Raw genomic sequence first — 11632 nt, 5'->3', positions numbered from 1 at the left:
GCCTTTGTTTGAAAAACTGTTGGAAAAATTATCTTTAAATGATTCTTACTGGAACCGGGTTTAAACGAGATGATTCGATTCAAACACTGATTTTTAAAGCATGTTGTACTTTACTGAGATTTCATGATATGAACGTTATATGCTTTATTGCTCGTCACTACTACTTCGTCTTTATTTATTGTTGTTACTTACTGAATTGGCGTACTCACGTTACTCCCTGCACCTTGTGTGCAGATTCAGGTGTAACTGGACACGGTAGCGGTTATTGAGTGTTCTGGTTGCAGATTTTCTTGGAGATAGCAAGGTAGCTGTTTGGCGATCGAAGCCCCTACTTTTCTCCCTCTTATCTTCCTCTAGTTGACTGGGTTAGCCTTGATATTGTTAGACAGATTGTAGTAGATGCTCATGACTAGTAACACCCCGATGTCGGGCTTTTCTTTTCTGCACTTCTATTTTTCTTTGATTTGAACTCTTTAAATGGAGGTTTTATGTTAAAAAAAACCTTGAAATTATCTTTGAAATGAAAATATAGGTTTGTTTAGTGGCACAGAGAGAGAGTATGCTCAGGACTTTTTGGACAGGTGTCAGAGGATACTCCGTACTGCTGGTATTTTGGAGACTTGTGGGGTCTCATTCACTACCTTTCAGTTTTCTGGGGCTGCACTCAGATGGTGGGCGACTTACAAGAGGCGTAGACCAATTGGCGTAGGACCCCTTACTTGGCAGCAGTTCTCCATGGTCTTTTTGGAGAAGTCTGTGACACAGTATGAGATGCGATTCTCTGAGTTGGCCCGTCATGCTATATGGTTGGTTTCCACGGACAGAGAGAGGATCATGAGGTTTATTGATGGCCTCACTTATTAGCTACAATTGCTTATGACCAGGGAGTGGGTTTTTGGTGCTACCTTTGATGAGGTTGTCGACATTGCACGGAAGATTGAGATGGTTCACGGTCAAGAGAGGGTTGAGCGGGAGGCCAAGAGGCCTCGTAGTTAGGGTGGATTCAGCGGTGCTCCTTTTGGGGGTCAGTTCCAGCACGGTAGAGGTTGCCATTTCAGACAGGCTCAGTCAGCTCGGCCATTTCATTGGGGTGCATCATCTGGCCATGGTTCTCACAGTTCTCATAAGGGCCACTCATCACTTAGTGCTCTTACAGTTTAGAGTTCATCCCATGCTCCACCTGTTCAGGTCTCTTCCATGCCAGGTTCTTCTACCAGTCATCCTGGTGCTAGAGGTTCCCTTCAGTTTCCATCGCCAGCACCAGGGAGTTATTTTGAGTGTGGGGAGCTTGGCCATATGTGGAGGCAGTGTCCTCGTCGTCATGGAGGTCTATCTCAGCAGAGGAGTCAGCCTCCGACTACAGCACCAGTTACCTCACCACCCGCCCAGTCAGCTCGGGGTGGAGGTCTGTCAGCTAGGGGTCATCCTAGATGGGGAGGCAGATCAGGGGCTGGTCAGGCCCGTTTCTATGCTCTCCCTGCCAGACCAAACGCTATTGCTTCAAATGCTGTGATTACAGGTATTGTCTCAGTTTGTCACTGAGATGCCTCAATATTATTTGACCTTGGTTCCACGTATTCATATGTTTCCTCGTATTTCGCCCATTTTCTGGATATGACCCGTGAGTCCTTAGTTTCATCTGTACATGTATCTACTCCTGTGGGCGATGCTATTATTGTGGACCGCATATATCGGCTATGTGTGGTGACTATTGGGGGTCTAGAGACCCAAGTGGACCTTTTGCTGCTCAGTATGGTCGACTTTGATGTGATATTGGGTATGGATTGGTTATCTCCATGTCATGCTGTTCTAGATTGTCACGCTAAGACGGTGACGTTGGCTATGCCAGGAATTTCGAGGGTTGAGTGAAGTGGTTCTGTAGATTATGTACCAAGTAGGGTGATTTCATATTTGAAGGCTCAGGGCATGATTGAGAAGGGTTGCCTATCTTATTTGGCTTTTGTGAGGGATGTTAGTATAGAGACTCCTGTCATTGATTCTGTTGTGGTGGTACGTGATTTTCCGGATGTGTTTCCTGGAGACCTGCCGGGCATGATGCGTGACAGGGATATTGACTTTGGTATTGATTTAGTGCCGGGCACTCAGCCCATTTCTATTCCACCATATCGTATGGCACCGGCGGAGTTGAAGGAATTGAAAGAACAGCTTCAGGAGCTCCTTAATAAGGGGTTATTTCGGCCTAGTGTGTCACCTTGGGGTGCACCGGTTCTATTTGTGAAGAAGAAGGTTGGTTCCTTGAGAATGTGTATTGATTACAGGCAGTTGAACAAGGTCACAGTCAAGAACAAGTATCCTTTGCCTCGTATTGATGATTTATTCGACTAGCTTCAGGGAGCGAGGGTGTTTTCCAAGATTGATTTGAGGTCCGGTTATCACCAACTGAAGATTCGGGATTCGGATATTCTTAAAACAGCTTTCAGGACCCGATATGGCCATTATGAGTTCTTGGTGATGTCCTTTGGGCTAACCAATGCCCCAACAACGTTCATGCATTTGATGAACAATGTATTCCAATCCTATTTGGACTTATTCATCGTTTTATTCATTGACGACATCCTGGTGTACTCTCGTAGCCAGGAGAAGCATGCTCAGCATTTGAGGGTTGTATTACAGAGATTGAGGGAGGAGAAGCTTTATGCAAAGTTCTCCAAATGTGAGTTTTGGCTTAGTTCAGTAGCATTCTTAGGGCACGTGGTATCCAGCGAGGGTATTCAGGTGGATCTGAAGAAGATAGAGATGGTGCAGAGTTGTCCTAGACCGTCCTCAGCCACAGAGATTAGGAGCTTTCTTAGTTTGGCTGGTTACTACCGTCGCTTTGTGGAGGGATTTTCATCTATTGCATCGCCCTTGACCAAATTGACCCAAAAGGGTGCTCCATTCAGGTGGTCGGATGAGTGTGAGGAGAGCTTTCAGAAGCTCAAGACTGCTTTGACCACATCTCCAGTGTTAGTTCTGCCATCAGCTTCAGGTTCTTACACCGTGTATTGCGATGCCTTGAGGATAGGCATTGGTTGTGTTTTGATGCAGGAGGGTAGGGTGATCGCCTATGCCTCACGCCAATTGAAGACCGATGAGAAGAACTATCCTGTCCATGATCTTGAGTTAGCATTTATTATTCACGCTTTGAAGATTTGGCATCATTATTTGTATGGGGTTCATTATGAGATCTATACTGATCACCGGAGTCTGCAGTATCTGTTAAAGCAGAAGGATCTTAATTTGCGTCAGCAGAGATGGTTGGAGCTTCTTATGGACTATGATATCACTATTTTATACCATCCGGGGAAGGCCAATGTGGTGGTCGATGCTTTGAGTCACCGAGCAGAGAGTTTGGGGAGTTTAGCATATCTTCCAGTAGCAGAGAGACCTTTGGCATTGGATGTTCAGGCCTTAGCGGGCCAGCTTGTCAGATTGGATATTTCGGAGCCTAGTCGGGTATTGGCTTGTTTGGTCTCCAGGTATTCTCTTTATGACCATATCAGGGAGCGTTAGTATGATGACTCTCACTTGCTCGTTCTTCAAGACAGGGTTTGGAGAGGTGATGCTAGGGATGTGACTATTGGTGATGACGGCATGCTGAGAATGCAGTGTCGGATATGTGTGCCTAATGTATATGGGCTTTGAGAGTTGATTCTTGAGGAGGCCCACAGCTCGCGGTATTCCATCCATCCAGGTGCTGCGAAGATGTACCAGGATTGGAGGTAGCACTATTGGTGGAGGCGGATGAAGAAGGATATAGTTGGGTTTGTGGCTCGGTGTCTAAACTATCAGCATGTTAAGTACGAGTATCAGAGACTGGGTGGCTTGCTTCAGAGATTAGAGATCCCAGAGTAGAAGTGGGTGCGGATCACTATGGACTTTGTAGTTGGGCTCCCATGGACTTCGAGGAAGTTCGACGCTATTTGGGCTATTGTGGATCGGTTGACCAAGTCCATGCACTTCATTCCAGTTGGTACTACTTACTCTTCAGAGCGGTTGGCTGAGATTTACATCTGAGAGATCGTTCGCCTGCATGGTGTCCTAGTTTCCATCATTTCAGATAGGGGTACTCAGTTCACATCATAGTTTTGGAGGGCTGTGCAGCGAGAGTTGGGTACTCAGGTTGAGTTAAGCACAGCTTTTCACCCTCAGACGGACGGGCAGTCCGAGCGCACTATTCAGATATTGGAGGACATGTTGCGTGCTTGTGTCATTGACATTGGGGGTTCATGGGACCAGTTTCTGCCACTCATAGAGTTTGCATATAACAACAATTATCAATCGAGTATTCAGATGGCTCCGTACGAGGATTTATATGGGAGGAGGTGTAGATCTCCGGTTGGATGGTTTGAGCTTGGTGAAGCTAGGCTCTTAAGTATAGACTTGGTCCAGGACGCATTAGATAAGGCGAAATTGATTCAGGAGCGGCTTCGCACGGCGCAGTCTAGGCAGAAGAGCTACGCGGATAGAAAGGTCCGTGATGTGTCTTTTATGGTTGGGGAGAAGGTTTTGCTGAATGTATCACCCATGAAGGGTGTTATAAGGTTTGGGAATAGGGGCAAGTTGAGCCCCCGGTTCATTGGGCCTTTTGATGTACTTCAGAGGATAGGAGAGGTGGCTTATAAGCTTGCCTTGCCACCCAGCTTGTCGAGTGTGCATCCAGTGTTTCATGTTTCCATGCTTCGGAAGTATATTGGAGATCCGTCCTATGTTAGGGATTTCAGCACGGTTCAGTTGGAGGGTGATATGACTTATGATGTGGAGCCGGTGGCTATTTTGGATCGGCAGGTTTGAAGGTTGAGGTTAAAGGATATAGCTTCAGTGAAGGTGCAATGGAGAGGTCAGCCTGTGGAGGAGGCCACCTGGGAGACCGAGCGGGAGATGCGGAGCAGATATCCATGCCTATTCAAGACTCCAGGTACGTTTCTAGACCCGTTCGAGGACGAACGAATGTTTAAGAGGGGGCCGGATGTAACGATCCGGTCGGTCATTTCGAGAGTTATAGCCCCATTTTCCCCATTTCTACTTCCTTTTGTGTTATTCAGCTATATTATGTTATATCGAGTTAGTTGGTTCGGGTCCGGGAGGAACTCGGAGTGAAATGAGACACTTAGTCTCATAATTAAAAAATTGAGTTAGAAAAGTGGACCGGATATGGACCCATGTGTAAATGATCTCGGATTCGAATTTTGATAATTCCAATAGATCTGTATGGTGATTTTGGGCTTAGGAGCGTGTCCAGAATATTATTTGGAGGTCCGTAGAGGAATTAGGCTTGAAATGCCGAAAGTTTAATTTTTGAGAAGTTTGACTGGGGGGTTGACTTATTGATATCGGGGTCGGAATCCGATTCTGAAAATTGGAATACCTCTGTTATGTCATTTATGACTTGTGTGCAAAATTTGAGGTCAATCGGACTTGATTTGGTAGGTTCCAGAGTCGTTTGTAGAAATTAGAAATTTCAAAGTTCATTAGGCTTGAATTGGGGTGTAATTCATGGTTTTAGCGTTGTTTGAGGTGATTTGAGGGTTCGACTAAGTCCGTATGATGTTTTAGGACTTGTTGGTATATTTGGTTGAGGTATCGAGGGGCTCGATTGAGTTTCAGATGGTTAACAGGTTGGATTTTGGACTTGGAACTCTGCTGGAATTGTTCTAATACACCATCTGGTTTCCATCATCGCGTTCGCGAGTGGAGCCTCGCGTTCGCGAAGAGGAACTGAGAGGCTAGCAATATTTGCTCTTCGCATTCGCGAAGAAAAGCACGCGTTCGCGAAGGGTGGACCGGGTGTGCATCACGAACGCGAGAGGTGTTATGCATTCGTGAAGAAGAGAGGAAGCAGCAGAAGACCCCAGGCAATTGGTCTACGTGTTTGCGTAGGGGGTGTCTGGGTGTCGCATTCGCATAGTGAGAGGAAACTTAGCATCGCGTTCGCGATGGGTTGAACGCGTTCGCGTAGAAGGCATTGAAGCAGAGGCACTTTGTGCTTCGCGAAAACGAGGGTGATGTCGCGTTCGCGAAAGAGGAATTTGGACGTGAGTTATTTTGTTCTTCATGAACACGAGGCACTGACCGCATTCGCGAAGAAGAAAAGTCTGGGCAGTGAGTTTAAGTTCTGAAAATGGGACTTTGTCCTATTTTCAATTTTTGGCGATTTGGAGCTCGGAAGTGAGGCGATTTTGGGTGATTTTCAGAGGAAACAACGGGGTAAGTGTTCTTAACTCAATATTGGTTAAATTACCAGAATCCATGGTTGTTTTTATCATTTAATTGGTGAATTGAGTTGGAAAAATTTGAAAACCCTCTAGGTTTAAATTGAAGATTTGAGGGTCGAGTTGGGGTCCGGTTTTGGTAAAATTTGTATGGTTAGACTCATAGTTGAATGGGCCAGACGTGGGCCCCACGGGCAATTTTTGAGCTAATTTTTGGATATTTATGGAAAATCATTATTATCTTGTGGAATTAATTCTAATGAATTTTATTGACTGAAATAAATTATTTATGACCAGATTCGAGGCGTTTGGAGACTAATTCACGAGGAAAGGACATTGCAGAATAAGAATTTCGCAGTTTGAGATAAGTAACAATTGTAAATCTGGTCATGAGGGTATCGAACCTCGGATTTTGTATCATTCTACTATTTTGCAGTGACGTACATGCTAGGTGACGGGCGTGTGGGCGTGCACTGTTGGGAAATTGTGACTTGGTCTGTCCCGTAGCAACTGTAAAGTTGCATACTTTGTTGAAACCATTTGATACTTATATGTTTTAGAAATAATTTCTGTAAATTGGGCTGAATGCCATGTTTGGGCCTTGCGCCAATGCTATTTGGACCCTTAGGGGTTGTTTCTTACCATCCTCTCACTGTTTTCGATTGAAAATCTATACTCAGTTATGTTTATACTTGTTTACCGCATAACTCAGTTTTATGACTCTATTTTGATGCATATAAATGTTGTTTTTGGCCGAATGTCCTATTTTACTGAAATGCCCGAGTGGCTTGAGAGGTTTATGGCTGGGTGAGGCCGAGGGCCTGATTTGTGAGGATGAGTGTGGATCGGGGCTGCCCGCCTGCAGCATACTTTATTATTATAGCACGTGAGTTGTCCGTGCAGATTATAATGCTTGGGCTGAAGGAGCCCCTCCGGAGTCTGTACACACCCTAGTGAGCGCAGGTATCTACTGAGTGTGAGTGTCGAGTGTCGAGTGTCGAGTGCTGAGTGCTGAGTGGCTGGGAGGCATGAGTGATTGTGAGGTATGCCCGATTGGCAAGAGTGATTGTGAGGTATGCTCGAGTGGCACGAGTGACTGTGAGGTTTGCTCAAGAGGCTATATATGAGTGATGTTTTGCCCGAGGGGTTGTTTATGATTTTATCATTCTTTCTCACCTTTGCATTGAGCCTTTGTTTGAAAAACTGTTGGAAAAATTATCTTTAAATGATTCTTACTGGAACCGGGTTTAAACGAGATGATTCGATTCAAACATTGATTTTTAAAGCATGTTGTACTTTACTGAGATTTCATGATATGAATGTTATATGCTTTATTGCTCGTCACTACTGCTCAGTCTTTTTTTATTGTTGTTACTTACTGAGTTGGCGTACTCACGGTAGCGGTTATTGAGTATTCTGGTTGCAGATTTTCTTGGAGATAGCAAGGTAGCTGTTTGGCGATCGCAGCCCCTGCTCTTCTCCCTCTTATCTTCCTCTAGTTATATTTAGCTATTTTTCAGGCTGAGTTAGCCTTGATATTGTTAGACAGATTGTAGTAGATGCTCATGACTAGTGACACCCCAATGTCGGGCTTTTCTTTTCCGCACTTCTATTTTTTTTTGATTTGAACTCTTTAAATGGAGGTTTTATGTTAAAAAAAACCTTGAAATTATCTTTGAAATGAAAATATAGGTTTGTTTTGGAAATGAGTCGGCTTGCCTAGTTCCACGATAGGCGCCATCACGACAGAGGTTAGTTTGGGTCGTGACAACAATACAATATAAAATGATGGATAACAACCATCCAAACAAGCTGTAAGTGTACTCCTTATAAATTTGAACAATTTAAAAGATGTTAACATATAACTACACTAAGATTACCCCTAATTTGAATTAATTCCCTTAACTTATACAATTAATACAACGACAACGATTCACAGATCCATCTTTTCACAAGTCAATCATTCCCTTGCCAGTAATTGATCAGACATCCTGTACAAAAATTTCACATAAGAAAGAATTATAACAATATCATATAGGGGACAAAAAAGTAAAAGTGCCTTGTATATTTTTTTCAAATCTATTATTTCTTGTCTTTTGATTGTAATCTGGGAAGAATTATTACAATGATATTTCGATAGTTTAAGGAATTCAAAGCTCTAACAGCTTTACGAGGAACCAGACAAACTATTGCAACTTATTTCTATGTAAGCTATCATCATGCTGCATCTAGTGCAGAAACTGAGTAACCTCAATTAGAAGAAATTATCCAAAACAACAAAGATCTCATAAAACTTCTATTAAACAGGATAAATGATCACCTTTGCAAATCTGAATCTCTCTTTTCCAGAACTGATACTATAGCAAAAACGTTAACCTATTCAACTATCACATGGCAAGACATCTCCATTTCTTTCAAAAGTCCTTTTTTTAAAACTGAAACATAAGGAAGAAAAAGTGTTAGAATCCCAAAAAGATGGCAACTTGTCTTATTCTTTTCTGCAACTCATTTAAAAGCAAATATTAAATAAGTAAGGCAAGGCATGGCTACAATACCACTTATTAGTGTTTGGAATGTTATCATCCATCTTGCGGTGACATATAACATATCAGGAAGGGATAAAACAGAGCAATACCTTTACAATATCATAACTATAGTCGACAAAGATCCTTTATAATTTAACAACTCTAGTCCATAGAGTGTCTCAAGAAAAATAAGAAAAATTTGTTAAGAGTTTATTTTTACAGTATAACTATTGTAGTACTCGGAAAGGCCTCGTGAAAATGGATAAGCTAATTTCCTTTCTTCTAACAGATGAGGAGACAAGTAAAATCTAACATCATTGATTTCAAATGGTAAAAGAATATCTGATCAAGAATTTTTCATACACTCTAAGGTTACAATAATTCTGTAACAATAGTTACTAGTATAATACACAAGGAATCTCACGAATGGATAAACTAATTTGCTTTCTTCAACGAAGGAGGAGCTAATCAAATGTAAAATCATTAGCTACAATGAGTAAAACAAGATGTGATAAAGAATTTTTATACATTCTTATGTTACCAAAATTCTTACACAATATGTATAACTCACAACATGTACACTAATTTTAACAGCATTATAGGGGCATACAATTATAAAAAAATATACCAATTCTCTTTAATAACAACAAATTGAACCTTTCAAATTTTTATAAATTTGATGTAAAAAATTCAAGGCTAAATGGTGTCTCAAAATATCACTCCAGGTCTATAGACAAGGTTGGTGAGAAAAGTTGGTCTAACTGAAATGTAACAATAAATTTAACAAACCCAAACAATTCAACTCAACTGACTTTATGGAACTATTCAACGTCTGCTAATTCTTTAATAACACCAAAAGCAACTAAAGAGAAAAGAGAAAAATTTGATTAACTATTAGCTTACTTTTAGAAGGAGTGAAAATTCAAATAGATCTCACGAACAATAGATTGAACAATTCCAATCTGTAACGAAACAACCACAACAATATATATCAAAATACATGCATCTAAATCATAGAACACACACCGTGTAATTCCCAACGGCGGAGCCTATCATTCTAAACATCAAATATTCAACAACAGCAGATATTAGAAAGAAACGGAATGAAAAGAAAAACGTATAAAAAATAAATCACTAAATGAATTATTTAGAAATATTCGGATAAGATTGATAGTTGGTGAAGAAAAATATATAGGAGTAACAAAAATAACAAATGTTGGTGAAACCAGAATTACCATGGTTGCAGAAAAAGATATAGATATAAAAATTAATATGAAGATAGAGAGAGATGATTTAGGATTATCTCAAGACGGTGGCTGGCGATGGTGGAAAAGAAGGGAAAGTGCGGCAACGGTTAGGAACGAATTGACGGCGTGGCGAGCAAAATGAGGGTAAAGGTAATTTTAGAGAGTAAATAAGAATTGCGTAGACTGAATTATTAGTAATCTTTTAGGGCATCTCCAACCCTCCCCCATTTCTCCAAAATGCAGTTCTTTATTGCCAAAATGTGGCTCCAATGCTCCCCCATTTTTGCCCCCAAAATAGGGATGAATAGTGTTACTCCAAATTTTGAGTGATATCTCCTCCATTACTATTCATCCTTACATTATTATTATTTTTATTATTTAACTCTTTTAATTAATGTCTTTATATATACATAATTATGTTTATGTAATATTTTTATAATATTAATTTTACATCTTAACTGTGGCGTATAGTTTTGATAAAATAATTTTCGTGCATTTATTATTTTTATGTAAAATTGTAAGTTAATTTTATTATAAGTTATAACTTTACAAATAATATATATAATCATAACAAAAAATGAATGGTGCAAATATAAAATATTAGATGTAGCTAAAATTAAAAGGTGCGAATATAAAATATTAGATGTTGCTAAAATTGAAAAGTAAAAATTTAAAATACATTTCTTTCAAAAGTCCTTTTTTTAAAACTGAAACATAAGGAAGAAAAAGTGTTATAATCCCAAAAGGATGGCAACTTGTCTTATTCTTTTCTGCAACTCATTTAAAAGCAAAAATTAAATAAGTAAGGCAAGGGATGACCACAATACCAGTTATTAGTGTTTGGAATGTTGTCATCCATCTTGCGGTGACATATAACATATGGAAGAGATAAAACAGAGCAATATTTTTACAATATCATAACTATAGTCGACAAAGATCCTTAATAATTTAACAACTCTAGTCCATAGAGTGTCTCAAGAAAAATAAGCAAAATTTATTAAGAGTTTATTTTTACAGTATAACTATTGTAGTACTCGGAAAGGCCTCGTGGAAATGGATAAGCTAATTTCCTTTCTTCTAACAGATGAGGAGACAAGTAAAATCTAACATCATTGATTTCAAATGGTAAAAAGAATATCTGATCAAGAATTTTTCATATACTCTGAGGTTACAATAATTCTGTAACAATAGTTACTAGTATAATACACAAGGAATCTCACGAATGGATAAGCTAATTTGCTTTCTTCAACCAAGGAGGAGCTAATCAAATGTAAAATCATTAGCTACAATAAGTAAAACAAGATGTGATAAAGAATTTTTATACATTCTTATGTTATAAAAATTCTTACACAATATGTATAACTCACAACATCTACACCAATTCTAATAGCAGTATAGGGGCATACAATTATAAAAAGATATACCAATTCTCTTTAATAACAACAAACTGAACCTTTCAAATTTTTATAAATTTGATGTCACAAATTCAAGGCTAAATGGTGTCTCAAAATATCACTCCAGGTCTATAGACAAGGTTGGTGAGAAAAGTTGGTCTAAGTGAAATGTAACAAACCCAAATAATTAAACTCAAATGACTTTATGGAACTATTCAACGTCTGCTAATTTTTTAATAACACCAAAAGCAACT

General features: G+C 40.1%; 1 long non-coding RNA gene across 1 annotated transcript; it reads right to left on the bottom strand.

Annotated features, from left to right (window-relative positions):
• Nucleotides 1-8088: 8088 nt before the first annotated feature.
• On the bottom strand, nt 8089-10310 carry LOC104085875 (uncharacterized). The gene is made up of 3 exons (XR_683973.3): nt 9641-10310; nt 8533-8647; nt 8089-8203 (listed from the first exon to the last, which is right to left on the bottom strand). It is a non-coding gene; the product is annotated as an uncharacterized lncRNA (long non-coding RNA).
• Between the last annotated feature and the right edge of the window lie 1322 nt (nt 10311-11632).

Source organism: Nicotiana tomentosiformis, chromosome 12, assembly GCF_000390325.3.
Source record: "Nicotiana tomentosiformis chromosome 12, ASM39032v3, whole genome shotgun sequence".
Lineage (NCBI taxonomy): Eukaryota > Viridiplantae > Streptophyta > Magnoliopsida > Solanales > Solanaceae > Nicotiana > Nicotiana tomentosiformis.
This window is presented reverse-complemented; position numbering and strand designations above follow the sequence as displayed.